The sequence below is a fragment of the Caloenas nicobarica genome, chromosome 16 (assembly GCF_036013445.1).
Source record: "Caloenas nicobarica isolate bCalNic1 chromosome 16, bCalNic1.hap1, whole genome shotgun sequence".
Taxonomy (NCBI): domain Eukaryota; kingdom Metazoa; phylum Chordata; class Aves; order Columbiformes; family Columbidae; genus Caloenas; species Caloenas nicobarica.
In genome coordinates, this window is record NC_088260.1 from 12,827,310 (window position 1) to 12,846,705 (window position 19,396).

The 19,396-nt window shown below is 53.8% G+C and overlaps 1 protein-coding gene across 2 annotated transcripts in view; it reads right to left on the reverse strand.

The window, feature by feature from the left end:
• Positions 1 to 19,396, reverse strand: part of NOS1 (nitric oxide synthase 1) — an 84,019-nt gene extending 64,623 nt beyond the window's left edge. The window contains exon 1 of one of the 2 annotated variants that reach the window (XM_065646766.1): positions 19,251 to 19,396. The gene's annotated coding sequence lies outside the window, so the exon portion shown is untranslated. Of the gene's footprint in view, positions 1 to 9,771; positions 9,875 to 19,250 lie in introns of those variants that run through there. The other variant, XM_065646767.1, reaches the window with a different exon arrangement.

Consider the following 19,396-nt stretch of genomic DNA (forward strand, 5'->3'; position numbering starts at 1 on the left):
ACAGCTGAGAGGGGGGTCTGGCACGGAGACTGCAGCGATTTGGGACAAATCCCAGGATTGTCTGTCCGTGTTCTAGTTTAGAGCAAGTGCCTTTGCTGGTGCTTGCCTAGAGGTGGCAGTGAGCCTTCGCGCTTGTCCTGGCCCCGAGCAGAGCAGCAGGGCCTCGGGTGTCCCCAGCTGAGCTGGAGCTTTGCATTCTCACCCCACAGGTGAAGTTTTGGCTGTGGACACAAATACAGGTAGAGGGAACTGCAAGGGGTCCCGCTGCCTCCTCCCTCGGTTCCCCGGCATGTGCCGCATACTCTGGGCTTGGGGGTTTCTTTGGCATCATCCCCCCCTGCAAGGTGCACGGGGAAAAGATTGGGGTGCGATTAAATCTAGACTGCCCCAAAAAACAGGGGCCAAGGGAGCTGCGTTTTAGAGACATCCCTGTGCCAGCTCCAAGACATATTTGGGGTCAAATCTCTGCTCCCCACTTTCTGTAACAGAAGATCTGAGTGACCAGACAGAGACGTAACAAAGTTAATCAGCACAAACATAAATTTCAGCTTTTCCCCCAAAACACCCTCCCTTCCAACAGGACGCCTGTAAATCCCACTGAAAGCCGAACATTATGTCTGAAACCTCCCTCGACTGGGGGTTACAGTTCAAAACATGCTGCTGGAAAGATTTTTTCAAAGTGTATGTCACAGCCTCCAAGGGTATAAAGTGGGTTATAAAGGGTGATCTCTCTCTCACACGTACACGTGGGCACGTACGCACACACAAAATCTAATAAAAAGATATTAGTGGAAGAGTATTTGGCTTCTGGCATTCAGCTAACTCAAGCTTCATACAGACACCAAAGAAATGAAATTATGGGAGCACACAAACAAGAAATTCCAAGGGGATGAATTAACGTTTCATCGCTGTTACAGGGCAGAGAAGTACCTGTCTGTCTTCCCTTGTGTTTGTACTTCAAAATGTGAACCCCCTACCTTTGCCAGCCACAGCAGCATGTTTCCTCCAGCCCAAGCCCTACCACCTTTCCATCAAAATCAAAATTGCTTTCATTATCATTTTAAGGACACGTTGGCAGTCTAACAAACACACCCAAGTTCAAGGACTTCTTGTAAATCCGAGGTCTAGTTTAGACAGATTTTTAAAAAAACACCTGCTTTAAGACCTTGCTGAAAGGGGTTCGAGTTACTTCTGGGTGATTCAGATGCAAACCCTGTTTTGAAACACAAGTGCCTGAGCCATCCAGCAGCAGCTGGAAGTTTGGGGGCAGATGCTCGGCAGCGGCAGAGCGACACGACTCCACTGAAATCAGCAGAATTGAGATCATTAAAGCCAGCTAAAACCAGCCACTTCTCCATATTTTATACCGTCTGAGCCCCTATTTCCAGCCTGCTCCTTTCTAGCAGGATCAACCCCCCCTCAAATGGTATCTTTTAACCTTTGGGTCAATTATTGAGATAATTACAAATTAGAAAAATCACTTTTGTGTCAACCTTAAGCAGTATATTTAGAGACTTTTTTTTTTTTTCCTATTAAGCGACACATTTCAGAGGACTGTAGGTTAAAGACTCTTTCGAAAAAAGACCTAAATCCCTAATCTTAAATGAAAAGTTATCACCGGAGGACCCGGGGGTGGGTGGTGACAAAGGCAGGAAAGGGCCCCGCGTCAACCAGCGCCCTGGGTAAACAGGGCCAGGGCTTGGAGCAGCCTGACGAGCCTGATAAGCCAAATCTGCAAAGCATTCATTGCAAAAAAGAACACAAAGCAAACCCAAAAGCAGAGAAACAGCTGCTGTCGAGTTCTTAATTTCTAAAAAAGAGCAAGAAGAAAAAAAAAAAAAAAAGCCAAAAATACTCTGCTACAAAGTCCCTTATGTGTCTCCCCGCAGGATGGGTGGGGAGGGAGGATCCAGCATCCCTGGTCCACCCCCCCAGACCCGCTCAAATGAAGTGGAATATTTGAGGCAGCCCACGAGGAGGAACGAGCTCCATCGCATCACCCCAGCCTGGATGGAGCAGCAAAGTGATGCAGCCCCAGCTGCAAAGACCAAAGCAAAGGTGAGACCATGGAGGGCTGATCCCAGCCCCCAAATTGCTCACAGCCCCAGAAGAAAAAGAAAAAACAAAATCCAAAAAAACCCCCACAACCCTTGGGGGATGTGCAAGCGTAAGGGGACACAAAGACATTGGTCACCCACCTCTGAATCAGCCACGTTTGGTCACGGCCAAACAGCAACCAAGGATCTCTCCCAGCCTAAATGCGTGAGTCAGCAGCTCCCCAAGAAAAGGGAGAAAAACAAGAAGTTGAGAGACAGAACTGTGGGTTTTTTCTCCCCCTTTTCTTCCACAAAGCAAACAAAAGAGAGACAGCGCTCAGCCTCCCTACCGACTGGGGAGAAGTTTGCAGCAGCTATGCCAGGAATTTAGATTTATTTCTGGAATGACTTTAATGGGATACTGAAAGACTGCTGTAATTTAAAGGTATTAAACGACTTCTCCTGGTTAAACCGCAATGAAGCAAACCCTTGACGAACCACTTTGCTTTGAGCCGACCAGCACGGCCGCAGCCAGGAGAGCTCAACAGCCCGATGCGAAGCCCTGGCAGCAGGATTGAACATGCCAGGCCCTGACTTTACAGCTTTTTTTTCTTTTTTTTTTTTTTTAAAAAAAAAAAAGGGCAATTTACAGCTTTTTGGCTACCTCCAGACACTGCTCGCCCTCAGTGATTCACCTATCTCCAGGCTGCAAGGGGCTCCCACAACCAAATCCTGGCTCAGCCACAGCCCCTCTGGTTTGAGGCTCCTGAAATCAGGGCTGACCCCACTAACGAGGGGAAATTAGGGCTGAGCAGCTCATCGGTGTCACCTGCAAGAGCTTCCTCAGCACCACGGACCCCATCCCTGAGCAGGGCTAAGGTTGGGTCTAATAAGGTTGATGGAGACTTTGCCTGTGGCTGAAACCATCCCTGGTGATTCCTTCTGAGATCACCAGTGCCACATGGATTTCAGTCCAAATCTCAGTGTCCTGCTCATTCCAGACACGTGGGACCCATTTTCATACAAATCACAATATCTTACTCTTGAAGTCTCAACCCTCCCATTACACTGGGTCAAAATTAGCTGGATTTTGTTAGGATGGGGTAGATTGATAAACACAGCACAGCTGGATAAACCTGTTTCCTTAGGGAAGTGGTACCACAGGTACCCCTTTAAAAAAACAAAACAAAACTCCCCAAACCTTCTAATGTTTTGGTGCTGTTGGAGAAGGGAAATTGTGCCTGTGTTTAAAAGCTGGAGGATTTCCACTTCTCGATATCTCCAGTGGGTGATGGCAACTCCACCAAGGGTGGCATCGCTACTCCCAAAACTCAAACCAGATGCTTCTGGGGGTTAAAATCTGTTTTGCTCCCTCTTTAGCTGGAGTTCCCCTCCCAGGCTGGGTCATGGGTAAGTCCCAGCAAGGAGAGGTTTCCTGATGGGCTCACACACCCCAGTCCTGAGATCCTGCCCAGTTTGTCGAGGGAAAAAGTGAAATCCCAGGAAATCCTGGCTCTCCATGCCAGGGCAATGCTGGAGAGACCCTGACTGCTTTTATTTCCAGGCTCCCACCTTCCCCGCTGCGTTTTAACACGCTTTGGCTCTTATGAGACGACTCGGTTAAGCCTGGATTAAATTGATTGCTGCAATGTTAACATCTGACCTCGGGTTTAGCCAGCAGCCGGCCACAGCGATGCGCTTTAGGGCTTTACCTAACGAGCTTGTGGATATCCTCGCCGTTCCGTGCCGCTTCGTGCGGAGCCGGGCGGTGATTTATCCGCCGGCCCCCGGGTCACGGCTGTGGGACTCGCCGCTCTGCAGCTCTCCAGCTCCATCTGCTTGAGCTTCTGCTCCCAGCCCAGCTCTGGACCTGCAGGTAGTGGGTCCCACCTTGTCCCCAAAGCGGGGGATGTGAGGTCCCAGTGGGAGTAGCACCACCATCGCGCTTGGGCTCTTCCAAAGGCCACTTCAGCAGAGGACACAGTCCCTTGGCCATCAGGCTGCTGGCAGAAGCCCTTTGGCCGTAGAAGTTGGGTTGTGGTTGTAACTCCTCAAGGCTTCACCAGTGTCCCCAGCGTCACCGCTGCATGTCAGATGGGTTGAATCCTCCTCTCACCTCACCACTAAACATCAAAGAGCCCAGGCGGGAGGATGGAGACCCACGGGTTTTGTCCCCGTGTTGGTGAAGCAGGACAGACCCAGCCCCATCACACCCATCTCCATCCCAGCAACATTTCCTGCTCCGCCGAGACCGATATCGAACAGTCATGGGTCAGGAAGGAGAACAGGTCCTCAGAAGGTACCAGGAGAGCTGGCAGCCAAAACACTCCGATTTTTATCTTATTTTTAACAAGATTATTTTCCTCTCTTTCATTTGAGGGAGATGTTTGCAGCAAGAGCAGCTGATGGCCTGGAAACAGGCGGTGAGTTCGGAGCAGGAGGCACATGTCCACGCAGCCCGAGGGAGAGCTTTGCGGCTAAAAGCATAGTAAACAGGGCAAACAGCCCGGCAAGTAAAGAAACCGCTTTGGACCTGTGAAGCACTACCCCGTGAAACACTTGAAAACAACCACCCGTCTCACCGATCCCCATTCGATCAAGGGGGAAACTGAGGCACAGAAGGGGCCAGGGTCAGCCAGCAAATTTGCAGCACCCCGGGAGCAAATTTCAAAGCAAAAAATAATTAGATCAAAACACTTCTCTTTCTCCTCGATCTGCCTGCTAGACGAGAGACAGGGCTCGGGGTTTTCACTGGGGGGTCGAACGACCATCAGGAGTCCCTGGAGTAGGGGACGGCTGGAAAACACTTGCTCAAAGCACCAGCCATGGCTGGCGAAACCCAGCCTGGGACTTGGCAAACCGAAAGCTTCTGTTTGCCATTTAGACAGAAATAAATTAGAGTCAGACGCTCAGAAATAAAAGAAAAATCCCGCAAGCAAGATCAAGCAAGAAAAGAGCTGTTGCGAAACACCAAGTCGCAGCAGGCGGATCGCTTTGGGCTGCATCAAAAGCTCCCAGCCCCAAACTGGTCCCCAGCAGAGAGACCGCACTGGAGCAAGCAATGGAGGGGAGAGCCCAGCCCTGCCTCAGGGGAGGCTGGCTGCTCATTCTGGGGTGAAATGAGGCCAATTTGGGACATTTGGGAGCACCTGCACGCAAGCTGATGGAGGAGGAGGGGAGGGACGTGGCGTTAGCAGAGGCTGCGGTTGCACCAGTTGCATTACCAGTGGCTGACCCAGTGACCAAGGTGGCACTGGTCCCGTACCCAGGCGTGTCCCCTGTGCCACCCAAATGTCACTCCTGCCACCAATGCCACTCCTGGAGGCTCAGCGGCAGGGACTCCTGCCTTGTTGGGGAGCAAAGGGTCACACCAGTGCTCCCCAGAGCCCCTTTGTGGGAGCAAGAGGAGCCGTTTGAATCAGAAACATGCTGTCTTACGGGTTTTGGGGGAGCAGCTCTTCCCAAGGAGGGAGTGTTTGATGCAGCTGTCCCCACATGTCCCCGGGGGAACAACTGTCCCCATCTGCTGCTGGCACAGCATGGGGACAGTGGTACAGCATGAACAGTGGATGGTCTTTGAGCTCATAGCAGCTTCCGCTACAGGTTTTCACCAAAAAACCCCCCTGTTTGCAGGTCATCTCTGCCCTGACTTCACCCCAGCCAAAGCACCAGGGCTGCAGTGACACTGGTGTCCCACTGCCAGACTGGGACAGGACTGGTGCTGAGCCGCCCCAGCCCAAAGCATCCCTCCCTGCAGGCTCTGCCTGCAAATACACCCCTGAGACCTCCTGGGGCAGAGCAGGAGGCTGTTGGCTTTTCTCCCTTGTAGCTAGAAGTCAGAGCAAAACGCACCTTGGATGCTCCTTGGTGTAAATTCAGCTTTCCTACGAAGAAATTGCTGTCTTTCTAAGGTGTGTTTTCTCCCTGCAGCCTGTTTCCCCTTCCCTCTCCAGCGTCCTGCTGGCTCGTAAAGAAGTCTCTCACCTTCACTGAATTTTGGAGCAACATCACAACCTCAAATGTGTTTTTTCTTGCTCTCGGGGTCCTATCAACTCCCCGCAGAGGAGGACAGTGCAGCCTGTTGCCCTGAGCTGCAACAGCCCAGCACATCTGAGAGCTCTTCACATCTTCGATACCATTGAGATGGACGGAGCCTGAGACAGGCTTCCCCCTCCCCTTCTTCTTTCTCTCTGTTTTTTTCTTCCCCCCCGACCTTCTATTCCCACTGGCCAAGAACATTTAGTCTGGCCGGGAAAAGGAAATCTCATTACAGAATTACGGCTCATTTAGCAGGTCCCACTGGAAGCCCTGCAATAACCACTGGCTTCCTAACAGGATTAGCCAGGGGCTGAACCTCCCCATCTCGCTGCCGCCGGCTCCGCTCCCCACCACAGTTCGAGGACCCCAGAAAACCCCAAGCAGCCCTGGAAAGCCAAGTTGCAGCTGGACATGGAGAAGGAAAGATCAAGAAGAGCCAAAGATCGAGGCTTTGCGAACGTGTGCACGGCTAGCAGAGGTTTGAACAGATGTTATCCCAGGCTCTCCAGCTACAAATCCCACCTTTTTCCAGCTACAAATCCCACTTTGTTTTGCTTTCTTGGCCTCTTCCAGCCTGATGGCTCATTCTCACTCAATGGTGCATGTTGAAGGAGAAGCACAAGCAAGATGTTGGGGTAATGCAAGTTCTGCCACAGCATTAAATAGGACATACCCTATGTGTTACACCTGAACCAGTACCGAGACGCTTGCCTAAGTTGGTTGAGGGTCCTCCTGATGTCAGCCTTGGAGTCTACATGAACATTAAGGTTTTCGATTAGCATCACATTGCACAGTAACATGTTTTCTCTGTCATTAAGAGGGTTTAGAACAAATAATTCAGAGGAGGAGAAGATCAAGAAAGAAGCCAAGTTATGAGGGGCCACCAGCACAGCCGAGATCAGGTTTTGCCTTCAGCAATGCTGAAATCTCTTTGCTTCTCCCATCCCTGTCCCCGCTCAATACAAGGAAAACGTGGTGAAAGAGCAATAAATTGTGCATGAAACCAGCTCTGCGATTTCACAGGGGTGAACATCCGCCTCTTGTCACAAACATGCTCCCAGCCTTTCATTACAGCACCAGTCTACACATAGAGAGAAAGCCAACGCTATCCCCAGCAGCAGCTGCAGAGACGTTGGGCTAAGGATGGCAAATCCAACTTTTCCAACCCAGCCTGGAGCTGGCAGCATGCTTGGCAAAGCAGGAACATTACAAAACACTTCTGCCTACAATGACTGATTAAAACAATGGGAATTGTCTCAGTGGCATCACTCCAAGTGTTACCTTGGAAAGAAGGCGTGCAAAACACGGGGAGGATTTGCTGGGTTTGCCTTCTACTTGGAGCCAGGAGAGATGACACAGCATTGGTCTCACCAAAAGTAAGAAGAAGGAAACTGGGTTAACCAACTTTGCCAAGACTCTGCTCTCACCTACTTTACTCCAGCACACATCTACTCAACCTTACTCCATCACACATCTGCTACAGGGAGCTTTGGCCATGGCAGAGACCACACCAACAACCACAGGGTGCAGCCCTGCAGATGTCCAGGTCCTCTGGGACCATAACCTGCTCTGGTCCTTCTCCAGTGAGGGGTGGGAGCCCTGGACAGGCTGAGAGAGTTGGGGGTGTTCAGCCTGGAGAAGAGAAGGCTCTGGGGAGACCTTATTGTGGCCTCTCCAGACTTAGAAGGGGCCCATAAGAAACATGGGGACAGACTTTTGAGCAGGGCCTGTTGTGATAGGACAAGGGGTGATGGTTTTAAACTAAAGGAGGGAGATTCAGGCTGGACATGAGGAGGAAATTGTTGGCCCTGAGGGTGGGGAGAGCCTGGCCCAGGTTGGCCAGAGAGGTGGTGGCTGAACCATCCCTGGAGACATCCCAGGCCAGGCTGGATGGGGCTCTGAGCAACCTGAGCTGGTGCAGATGTCCCTGCTCATGGCAGGGGGGGCACTGGGGGAGCTGGGGAGGGCCCTGCAACCCAAACTATTCTGTGACTCTATGGAAGGTATTGGAGCCCATCACAGCCCCACCTCCAGCCACGTCTCTCCTCTCTGACAGCACAAGGAGCCCAGAGCGTTGACTCCCAACTTCGATGCTCCAAATGAGCTGAGGCAGCTGAGAAACATCATTATACTGAAGGAAATAGAAGGCCACGTAGGGTTGTTTTTTCAAGACAGAGCACTGCAGCCCGGTCCCCGCGGCTCCCATGCTGTTCCAGCTCCACCAGCAGAGGTTTCCATCATTAGCAAGACTTTTGTCTGCAGGTGAAGGGATGCAGTGGCCTTGCACCGCTGCTAACGAAGCTGCGTGGGCAGGGGCTAAGTGCTGGAGGTCAGGTAGCAGCAGCAAGCAGGGGTTTGTGCTCACAGGGCCAGAGGGATGCTCCCACCAAGGTGGTGGGGACATCATGGGTTTTGCACGACCAGCCCAGGTGACAAAGCACAGTGAAGAGAAAAGCTGTGGGAAGCGAGGAGGGAAGGATGATGTAGAGCCAGCAGTAGGAAAAGTTTCACTCAGGCACACACTGTGTAATTCAGTTTGCAGCGTCTCGCTGAAGCCAAGGATTGAGTAAGAGGCCAAAAGGAATGAGGCAGTGATGTGGCTAACGAGAACACACAGGCTGGAATCATCCCTGCTGGCAAGAGCACCCAGCAGGGGTGTGAACCCCCTTTCCACCAGCCCCAGGTCACTGGGAACACAGCGGGATGAGAGATGAGCTCTGTCTGTCGGTCCGTCTGTCCTGGGTACTGGCAGCAAGGGGAAGAGGATGGGCAGGGGGAGGCACCGCTTGTACAGGGATGCTCTCACTCCCTCAGTGCAGAAATTGCTATTATACCAGTTACTGCAGCTTTTGGGAGGATTGTTTAGTCCATTTTGGCTGCAGATGGAGCTGGCACAGAGGTGTGAATGCTCTGCTTTCCTCTGACCCCTCTGAGCATCATCACCCTTCCCAGCATTGCTCCCTACCACTGCTGTGCAGGACAGAAATGTGACTTGGAGAGCTGCGAATGAAGAAATTTGACCTTCTAACCACGTACAATGCCTGAGAGCATCAGCCACCGCAGAGGAGATACGGGACCTGAGCCGGGAAACCTGTCTGGCAGCACGTCTTGCTACAACTACACTCCATACCCTGCCCAACGCTTCACGCCCACCCTCTTTTCCATTTTCTCTCTCTTCTTTGTTTGGCCATCCAAGCATTTCTCAGCAGAAACAGGGTCTGGCAGCCCCAAACTTTCCCTGGGGAAGAAGTTCTGGCATCCAGCAGCCAAGTCAGGAGATTCTGGAAAGCTGCTCTGAGCCTGTCTCATCTCAGGACTTGACATATCGCCGCTGTCCATTTCCCTTCCCAAGGAAATCTGATTTGGTCCAAAGTTTATAGTTTCAGTGACCTAATCCCAGCATAGTTGTTCCTGTTTCCCTTTAATTTACTGCCGCAGCTTGTATTAATTGATGTATTGCAGAGGGCTTGAGCCAAGCTAATTGTTTTAGAAAAAGAAAAAAAAAAAGAAAGAAAAAAAGAAAGAAAGGGAGATGTGAGGTCCCTTAGTGGATTACGAAGGTATTGGAATGGGGAACCGGCAGCCACCAGAAAATTGCAATAGCTCCAAAGAGAAGGAGAGGTGGAGGCTCTCCAGGCTGCTGTTCGCAAGATGCCATCATGCTCCCTGTGAACAGAAATATCTTCCCCGGGCTGACCTTGAGGAGAGAGGCAAGGTGATGGAGGCAAGGTGATGGAGAGGAGGATTGGGATGGCCAGTCTGCTCAGCCGGGGCTGCTGTCACCCCTCTGATTCTGTCCTCACCCAAGGATGTTGCTGTCGCTGGGTGATGCTCGGGATCACGGGAGCGTCCCAAGGACAGGACAAAGGCAATTGTCACCCATCCTCCTGGAAGCTGTTTCCATCTACGAGGAACAAGAGAGGCATTGGGAACTGCCAGCAGGGACTTATCAGACATAAATCATGGCCGATGGACCAGATCACCTTCCCGGGCGAGATGACGGGCTCTGTGGATCAAGGCAGAGCAGTGCAAGCTATGCAACTTCACTTTAGCAAGGCATTTGACACAATCTCCTGTAGTATCATAGAATCACGGAATCATTTTGGTTGAAAAAGCCATGCAAGCTCATTGAGTCCAACCGTTCCCCCAGCCCTGGCACTGCCCCACGTCCCTGAGAACCTCATCTCCGTCTGTCCAACCCCTCCAGGGATGGTGACTCCAGCACTGCCCTGGGCAGCCTGTTCCAATGCCCCACAGCCCTTTGGGGAAGAAATTGTTCCCCAGATCCAACCTCAACCTCCCCTAGCGCAACTTGAGGCTGTTTCCTCTGGTCCTGGCACTTGTTCCTTGCCATATATTGCATCCCCCCAGCTGGACCCCAACACCCTCCAAACCACAACACCGTCCCGTTGAAGTTTTCCAGGCAAGAAACTTGCTCCTTGTTGTTTTCCCGGACAAAACCACCCCCTCTTTGCATAAATCAGCCCCGGCTCTTTCAGCGTGGCTCTCACGGAGAGGTTGATTTATTCGGGAGCAACACAGGGAGTTTCCAGATTAACACTAATTGCTCTCCCAAATTACTTAATAGTTTAAATTGCAGTCCTCTCTTTGGAAATCATCTCAGACAGTTCAATAAAAAACTATCAGTGGAGAGACAACTGCAAATTGATAAAGTCTTCGAGACGCGGCTGATATCATTGCTGTCTGGCAAATTTATGCATCTGAAACAAAATGAGGAGGATAAACACTCTCGCGCGGTGAGGAAGACACCGCCTGCTACCGAGTTGCTCAATTTTCTCTTCCAGAGATGCTCTTATTACTCGGAGAGAACCGCAACACGTCTGAAACAAGGCAGCTGACTGCAGCGTTGGCGAATTAACAGCACCCACCTTTTCATCGCAGAGAAAAAACAAGATTTAAAAAAATATAACAATAATAATAATACAGCGAATGCTTGGGCTAGTTCTGGTGGAGGCAGGGGCTGATGCTCCCCTCAGGGGGGGTTCTGGGATGCAGGAGCCGGCTGGCAGGCACCGAGCTCCTGCAGGCTTGAAATTGTCACCCAGGAGGGGAGGGGAAAACTTGTTTCATTTTGGCCTTTTCCCAATTTCCCAGCCCCTCTGGGGCCAGGAGATGTGATGTGCCTGGCAGGGGGGTGAGGGGAGGCCAGGGCAGGGCTGGAGGCACATGGGGGAGAGGCAGACGTGTTGGGAGAGGGCTCAGCATCCTCCCGCTGTGGGGAAAAGAGGGGGCTGCTGGGGACACAACCCCGGCAAAGAGCTTTAGAACAGCCTAAAGGTGCAGGACCAAAAGTGCAGGTGCAAAGGAAGCACAAGGGCGGTTTGGGGAGGTGCTGAGAAGGACAGAGACCACCAGCACACTGGGAGCATCCCCTCCACCCTGCAATATTTTGGGGCTTACTGGGAGCATCCCCTCCACTGTGCAATATTTTGGGGCTCACTGGGAGCATCCTCTCCACCCTGCAATATTTAGGGGCTCACAGAGAGCACCTCCACCCTGCAATGCCTTGGGGCTCACTGGGAGCATCACCTCTGCCATGCAATAATTTGGGGCTCACTGAGAGCATCCCAATATTTTGGGGTCACAGTGCAGCCTGGGAAAACCTGTACCCCAGGTCAGGGAGGACCTCAGCACCCGCACGGCGGTGGCCAGACCCACCATCCTGGGGTGACCCCACTTACCGACAGCCCCCCCCAGGACCCCGCATGCCCCCTCCCACCCAGCCAAGCTCCCGTTTCTTCCCATGGCACGTGGTCGCCCGCCCTCCCTGGGATCAAGAGAGTTGCCCGTTTCCTCTGGTTTTAAAAACATTTCTGGAAGGTTTGGCCAGAGGGTGGGGGGGGAACAGGGTCTTTGCTGACACCAGCTGATGGGCAAGTGGTTCAGCCCCATCTGCCTGTGACACAAACCCTTTCCACGCCAGGTCCCGTCTGATCCCTGGCACAGAGCATCACACTGTAAATCACAGCAAGACACTCCTCAGTGGGTCACGGAAGGGGCTTAGATGCAACGTGCTCAAAGAAGAGAGAAAAACCAAACCAGTTATTTCCCCGGAGAGTGGTACGGGACCGAGGGGGTTACTGGGAGCCGTGGCCCAGCACGGTGCCAGGAGCCACGGGAATTTGAGAGAAAGCCCGGCCGATGGTTGCCATCTGCTCCTGGCACCTCGTGTCACCGCCGGAGCCCAAAAGCTCATGAGTGCATGGAGCAAACAAACTGCAGCCAGCCCTGCTCCCTGCCACAGCCGCCCCAAAGCAGGGGGAAGATGCAGGCAGCAGGGATAGGGCTGGGCACTGAGAAGCAGCAGCACAGCCACAAAATCGTAAAATAGTTCGGGTTAGAAGGGACCTTCAAAACTCATCCAGTCCAACCCCCTGCCGTAAGCAGGGACATCTTCGCCCAGATCAGGCTGCCAAACTGCCGAAGCCTTTCGGGATGTTCAAAGGGCTGTGAAACATCACCCACCTCAGTGACTTTACAGCTGGGGACACATCCCCCTGTCCCTCATGGGGTGGCTGGGGAGGCAGCGGGAGGGATGGGGAGCTGTGGGGTCCCCAAGGATGCACCGACAGCATCGGTTCCCTGTGCTATGGCAACCAAAACACCTATGCCAAGAGAGAACCTCGAGCAGGGACTCATTCTCCCGAGGATGCGCGGAAGCTCCTGGGGTGCAGCCGAGGCGGGGGACATGGTGGCGGAGCCCACGCTAAAGGCCACGGTGACCCGCGGGGACACGGCTTTGATGCCCCCCCCATGCAGGGAACAGCGGCGTGGAGATCCATCGCCATCCCTCCGGGAACGTGTCCAAGGGAACCGGCTAAGCAAAGCAGCCAATTAAAGCAAGAAACGGGCAAACGGCGAGCGCCGGCACACGGCCTCAGCTGCCACAGCCCGGTGGCCTCTGAGCCGCGGGGGAGAGCGGCTGAGTTTCCTGACCCACATCCCAACACCCGCCAGGGCCTGAAAGAAAGAAAAACCCTTTAAAAAAAAAAAAAAGAGTCTCATTCATCATTCAGCCTCTGTTTGTTTTCTGCACTCCGCTAAGCTCAAACAAGCAAAACAGATTAGCTGGGCTCATTTGTTTCCTACTTAATTACACCTCTTCGGTGTTGATGTAATGTTTCAAGATTTGGGTTGCTAAGGCTGAAAATCCACCTGCCCCACTCCCACACCCACCTTGGCTTTTCATTCCCATCATGAAAAAGCCCAGATGGATTTTTTTTTTTTTTCCCAAAAAAAAATCCCCCTCTAATTATTGAGGAATTCAACGCTCTGAATTCAGAAGCTGCCAGCGAGCGCTCAGGTTGTCAGAAGCAGATGGACGACGGCTCCAGCTTTTGATCACAGTCTCTGAATCCCTCCCCAAAAATCAAGGAGAAGTGTGTGGGGGGGTGGGTAAGGGCCCCGCATCTGCAGCCGCACGCAGCCCCGGATAACTTCAGTCATTCCTCCCCCCCGCCCCGGCTCAGAATTGCTTTGGCATCAATAGGACTTCCCAGGAAGCCGGAGCAGCTGCGTGCCAAGGCGGTTTGCAGGATGAGGTTCTTGCTGGATGGGGGAAGGAGCTCACGCCTCCCCACAGAAGCTGCTGCACAGGCTGGGGGGGCTCCCCCCCAGCCCCCAGCCGCTTTTCTTCCTCCCTTCCCCAGACCCCACGGCCGCCCCTCTGTGCCCCACGTCACTTTGCCCGTGTGCCGAAAATTTGCCACGGTTGATCAAGGCAGAGCACACCTCACCAGCCCGTGGCATGAAGGAGAAGCTAAAGGTCCCAAAAGATGCACGTGGGGAGGATTTTTCGGCTTCCAGCGTATAAAATGGTCCTGCAGACCCCAACCCACCGACCCGCTGAGCCGGGAGGGAGCTGCTGACCTCCTGCTCCAGCCAAAGGGATGGTGACAACGGCACCGGCCCCCACCCACCCTGCAAAGGCCAAACATAGAATGATTTTGGTTGGAAAAGCCCCTCAAGATCAAGAGTCCAACCGTTCCCCCAGCCCTGGCACTGCCCCATGTCCCTGAGAACCTCATCTCTGTCCAACCCCTCCAGGGATGGTGACTCCACCACTGCCCTGGGCAGCCTGTTCCAATGCCCCACAGCCCTTGGAGAAGAAATTGTTCCCCACATCCAACCTCAACCTCCCCTGGGGAAAATTGAGGCCGTTTCCTCTGGTCCTGGCGCTTGATCCTTGGGAGAAGGGATGTAACAAGTGATGCACGTGGAGAGTTGGAGACAAGAAGTGACCCCTCCTGGGCTAAGGGAACATCAGGGGATGGGGAGGTGGGGACAAGCTGACCCCCGCAATCCCATCCTGAACAAACCACGGCGTCCCCATGCTTGGAAACCTCCCAGCTGGGTGGGACCCAAAGACGTTCACCCCCCCAACCACTCAGAGCCACTCCCATTCTCCCCCCCGCCACCCCCCAGGTGTCCCCATCCTTACTTGTGTCCGCAGAGCTCCGGGCATCGCGCCCCGCTCGCCCCCGCCGCAGATGCCGCTTGGCCGAGGCCCCCACTGCCCCCGCCACGGGATTTCAGCCCCAAAAGCAAGAGCAAACAAAAGGCACAGACCGACTCCATCGCTCCGGAGCCGTTCGAAGGGCTTTGCTGGCGGCGGAGCGGGCAGGGAGGGGACAGGGGGAGCTGCGGGGGGGCTGCGTGCACGGTGCCGAGCCGGCTGCGCGGCCACAACCGGCTTCCCACGGTGGCATTCGCCCTCAGCGGGGCCCACCGGTGTCCCCGTCCCCTCCCCAGGCCATGGCCAACACCTCCCGGGACTCACGCTGCCCATCACCCCAACCAGGGTGTCCCCTTGGGCTCCCCAGGGTTGGGACAGGGGAGACATTGCTCCTGGTTTTACGTGACCCAAATACCCGCGGAGTCTCCCCGGCAGCTGACGGAGGAGTTTGGTTATTCAATAACTTTTAACCTCCCCAGGTGGAAGCTGCCTAATGGCACAAGCTGTGAGGGTTTCTTTTCAGCCAATTTTCAGGCATTTAGCGGTTTAGGGTCCGTCTCTCCCTCAGAACAACTGGTAAGGTTGGAAAAGAGGGTAAGAGTGAGAGCAAGCAACAAATTTAGGTTCAAAACACACAATCAATGGGGAAGAAAAATAAGAAGGAGAAAGCCCAGCAGACCCTGGGTGCTGTAGAAACAGGCTGCAGTGGGGTGTCCCCTCCTCCTGGGGACATGTGGACAGGGACCAGGACCTTCCCCTCTGCAAAACGCTCTTTGCAAAGCAGAACAAGTCACAGACCCAGGGAAAAGGCTGTTTCCACACCACAACAAGGGTCTTTTTGCCTTAAACCAAAGGAATTACATATGTCTATAAGGAAGGAGTTAGTTTGTTAACCCAGCCCAAGCAGAGCAGGCAAGGAGCTCTCGTCCTTGACGCAGCAGTGGGGTTTTGTTTAAACTTCACCTTCCCGGCTCGATCGGGAGATAACGGGTCTTTCCGGGCATCTTGAAGGGTTTTGCATTGATTTTTTTCTCAGCTACAAAGTGAGGGAGAGCAGAAAGGTGCGCACGGGCTCCTTCCAGCCCCTGCGTGATGCCAAGTCAGGTGTGCCCAGAGAATTAGGATGCATCCAAGAGTTGCTACATTAATTAAAGCAGTGCTCCGAGATTAAATTATCACCAGGGACACTATTGTCTTCTCTGCCCTCCAATCTCCCCATCCAGCATCTGACCAGCAATGGGAGAGCTGCACCTTGATTCAGGATCAGGTCCGGCTGCTGCAACGCTCCTGAGCTTCCCCAGCTCAGCCAGCGCAGAGGAAATTTGCCTTTATTTAAAATTTAAGAGACTTCAACCCTAAGCAAGAGCCCTCCAGCCCTGAGCAGGGAGGGTTGCACTTGACCCTAACTTTGCACCATGGCTGCGGCTCTCTTGCCCAGAAGCCTCAGCTCAACCCCAAGGAACCCAAACCTTGTAAAATAAAAATAGTTTCGAAAACATCCTGCCGTGCTTGCTGTCAGCACCTAGTGATCAGGTCCCAGCTACACTTCACACGAGCCCTTCCCATCCCAAGGTGACTCAGATACTGCTCTCTAGAGCAGGGATGTTCTGCCGCACGTCCTCCCATTGCTCACCGTTCACCTGCAAAGCCCTACTTTGATTCGACTGTGAGCAATTTAACCTGACGTTTTCCTCCTCCAAAGCTGGTAAGTCCCCTTTGCTCTGCACCAGGGACATTTTACCAAAAAGTCTCCATGCAAAATACTTCCAAGTGATCGCCTTGCAGCAGAGGCATCGGGACAGTTCAGTGATTCTGCCTTTACATCCCCAGCTCCAGCTTCCCAGGAGAAGCAGGATCCATCCCTGCACATCAACCGGCTTCACAGAAACAAGGTAGGAGGCAGGTGAAAATGGTGCTGTGCACCCGTTTACAGGAAATTTTTATAATTGACTAAAGACATGGAGAGAAGTGGCTTGGACATCTCCAGCAGCACAGGGGGAGCTCTGGAGGGATGCAGCACGAGCAGCAGCTCCTGCTGTGGCAGTTGCTATTTTATCAGCCTCCCAAACATTTGCAGGCAAACCCTTTGCTTTCCCCACTTTATTTCCACAGGCAAGAGGGTTTTGAGCCTCTGCAACAGTTTTTATAGAACCATTTTGATTGGAAAGCCCTTCAAAATCGAGTCCAACCCTTCCCCACCCCTGGCACTGCCCCATGTCCCTGAGAACCTCATCTCCGTCTGTCCAACCCCTCCAGGGATGGTGACTCCAGCACTGCCCTGGGCAGCCTGTTCCAATGCCCCACAGCCCTTTGGGGAAGAAATTGTTCCCCAGATCCAACCTCAACCTCCCCTGGCGCAACTTGAGGCCGTTTCCTCTGGTCCTGGCGCTTGTTCCTGGGGAGCAGAGCCCGACCCCCCCCTGGCTTCAAGCTCCTTTCAGGCAGGTCAGAGATCAGAAGGTCTCCCCTCACTCCCGTTCTCCAGCTGAACCCCCAGCTCCCTCAGCCGCTCCCATCACACTTGTGCTCCAGACCAGTTTCATTACCCTTCATCTGCTCCTTTAGGAGCTGAACATGACCTCCCCAGCCATTCATCCCCCAAAGTCCCCCCCTTAAAAAGCACAACAGACACCCCAGCGCACATCCCCACCGCAGAGCCCCATCCAGCATCACCCCCAGCCCAGGGTATCGAACCATCACCGTGTCACCTCGCTCACCACTAGGTCCAGGGATGCTCCCTGTGTTGTTCCCCTGGGAAAAACAGTCCCACGGTGCTCACCGGGAGGCTGAGCCTGCACCCACCAGGTGTGGGCAAGCAGCACCCCGGGGCCCTTCTCCTGCCAGGTGCATTGTATTTAAGGTGTGGGAGAAAATGCACATAATGGGGCAATTTATTTTCTTCCCAGCACCCAAGGCAGGTTTGCTCCAAGACAAGCCCAGGGGCAGGACCTGGGGGAAACCACCAAGAGCATTTGCCCAGCTGCAGAACAAGAGATCCCCAAGGTCAAAACCTTCTCCTTCCCAGCACCATGACTGCCCAGAGCCTTCCCCCCATCCCTATGGATGTGGGGAGCAAGTGGGAATCACGACATGTAGGCTACAGAACCAATGCAGAGCCAAGGCACCAGTGTGGATACACTGCTGCAAATGCAAAATGAACTCAGAAGCAGCCGAACGTGTTGGGTTTTTGGGGCTCCGGGTAGGGAAAAGGGACCGGTCACCATAGGGTAGGATGCTACGGGCTAATTTGAGCAGCAAATTCCACCTCGTGCAGCGGGTAAGCAAGGAGCCGTCCCCACCCAGGATGGTGGAAAAGGGGTTGCATGGAGCAAGCAGCTGAAAAGAAGAAAACATTAATTAGATTCCAACAAAGCAAGCAGCACAGCCAGGCTGAGGAAAGACCTGCTGCTCAGAGGGCGACTTTCCCACACACACGCAGTTGCAAGCGTTATCACTCATGGGATTTGCAGGCCTGAAAATAGCCGGCAGCGGGTGAAACCCAACCCGGGGCTCGGCCGCCGCGGTGGCGCTGCTCAAATCGTATCATCCACAAGCCTGGGGGTGACCGTCCCCTCCCACATCCCTCCCCATCACGGGTTAGCAGCCAAGGCCACCAGAGCCTGGTGCTGCAACATCAGCTCGATGGTGCCAGCAGCCACAGAGGGACAGATGGTCCCCAAGCTTGGGGCATCCCCAGGTACCTGAGGCCACAGCAGCCAGCAAACCCAGTGCTGCAAAAGCCCCCAAGACAAAAAGGTATTTATGGAGCATGATTTTCTAAGAGACCTTTACAAATCCCCTCACAGAATCATAGAATACTTAGGGTTGCAGGGCCCTTCCCAGCTCCCCCAGTGCCCCCCCTGCCATGAGCAGGGACATCTGCACCAGCTCAGGTTGCTCAGAGCCCCGTCCAGCCTGGCCTGGGATGTCTCCAGGGATGGTTCAGCCACCACCTCTCTGGCCAACCTGGGCCAGGCTCTCCCCACCCTCAGGGCCAACAATTTCTTCCTCACATCTCACCTGAACAGCCCATGAGCTTCTAGAGTTGCTGCATGATCTAGTATAAAAACATCCCTGTCCCAGGCATTCCCCTGCCATAGCTGTGCAGGAGGTGATGTGGGCAGAAACACTCGCTTTCATGCTCAAGGTCAAAAAATGGGGCTGCTGGCAGAGGAGGAAGGGAGGAGAGGGCGAAGGCTCACCCATGGTACCAGGTGGTTGGGCCGTTTCTCTCTACCAGCTGGAAATGGGGCCATGGTGTTACCAGGTACCACAGAGCATCCCTGTCCCATGGCTGCCCCTAGGATGGGGGGCACAGGGTCTTCCACATACCCCGTGGAGACCTGCAGTGATGCCCAGCACCCTGACATGTCCAAAAACGTCACCGTGTGCCCCAGCAGGATGATTTCTCCTCCAGCTCTCTAGGTGTCAGCTGCCCAAATCCCACCCAGGTGAGCGCAGCCCCCCCGGTGCCCGGGCACAAACTCAGAGCTGCAGGCTTGTTTTCCGGGGGGACCTTCAACACTGTGGTCCCACTTCTACACCATGGGGACCTCACAGGGCACCCAACAGCAAGGGGGTGCCCTGACACCCACCCAGGTCCAGGATTTGCAGCACAGCCACAGAAAGCCACCCTGTCCCGGTAAAACACAAAATAAGTAGCTGCAAAGCACGGGAAAGCCTTCAGCCGGTTTTTCTACCTGGTGCTGCTGTGGATGTGGCTCTTTAGCCCTCAGGGGAAGCTGCAGGTGCAAAGTTTAGGGCAAAAAAGCTGAGAACTGGGAATCGCTGCTCCTTCTCAGCGCTGCCAGGAGGAAAAGGTCCTGTGCTGGGAGCCAGGCGGGAG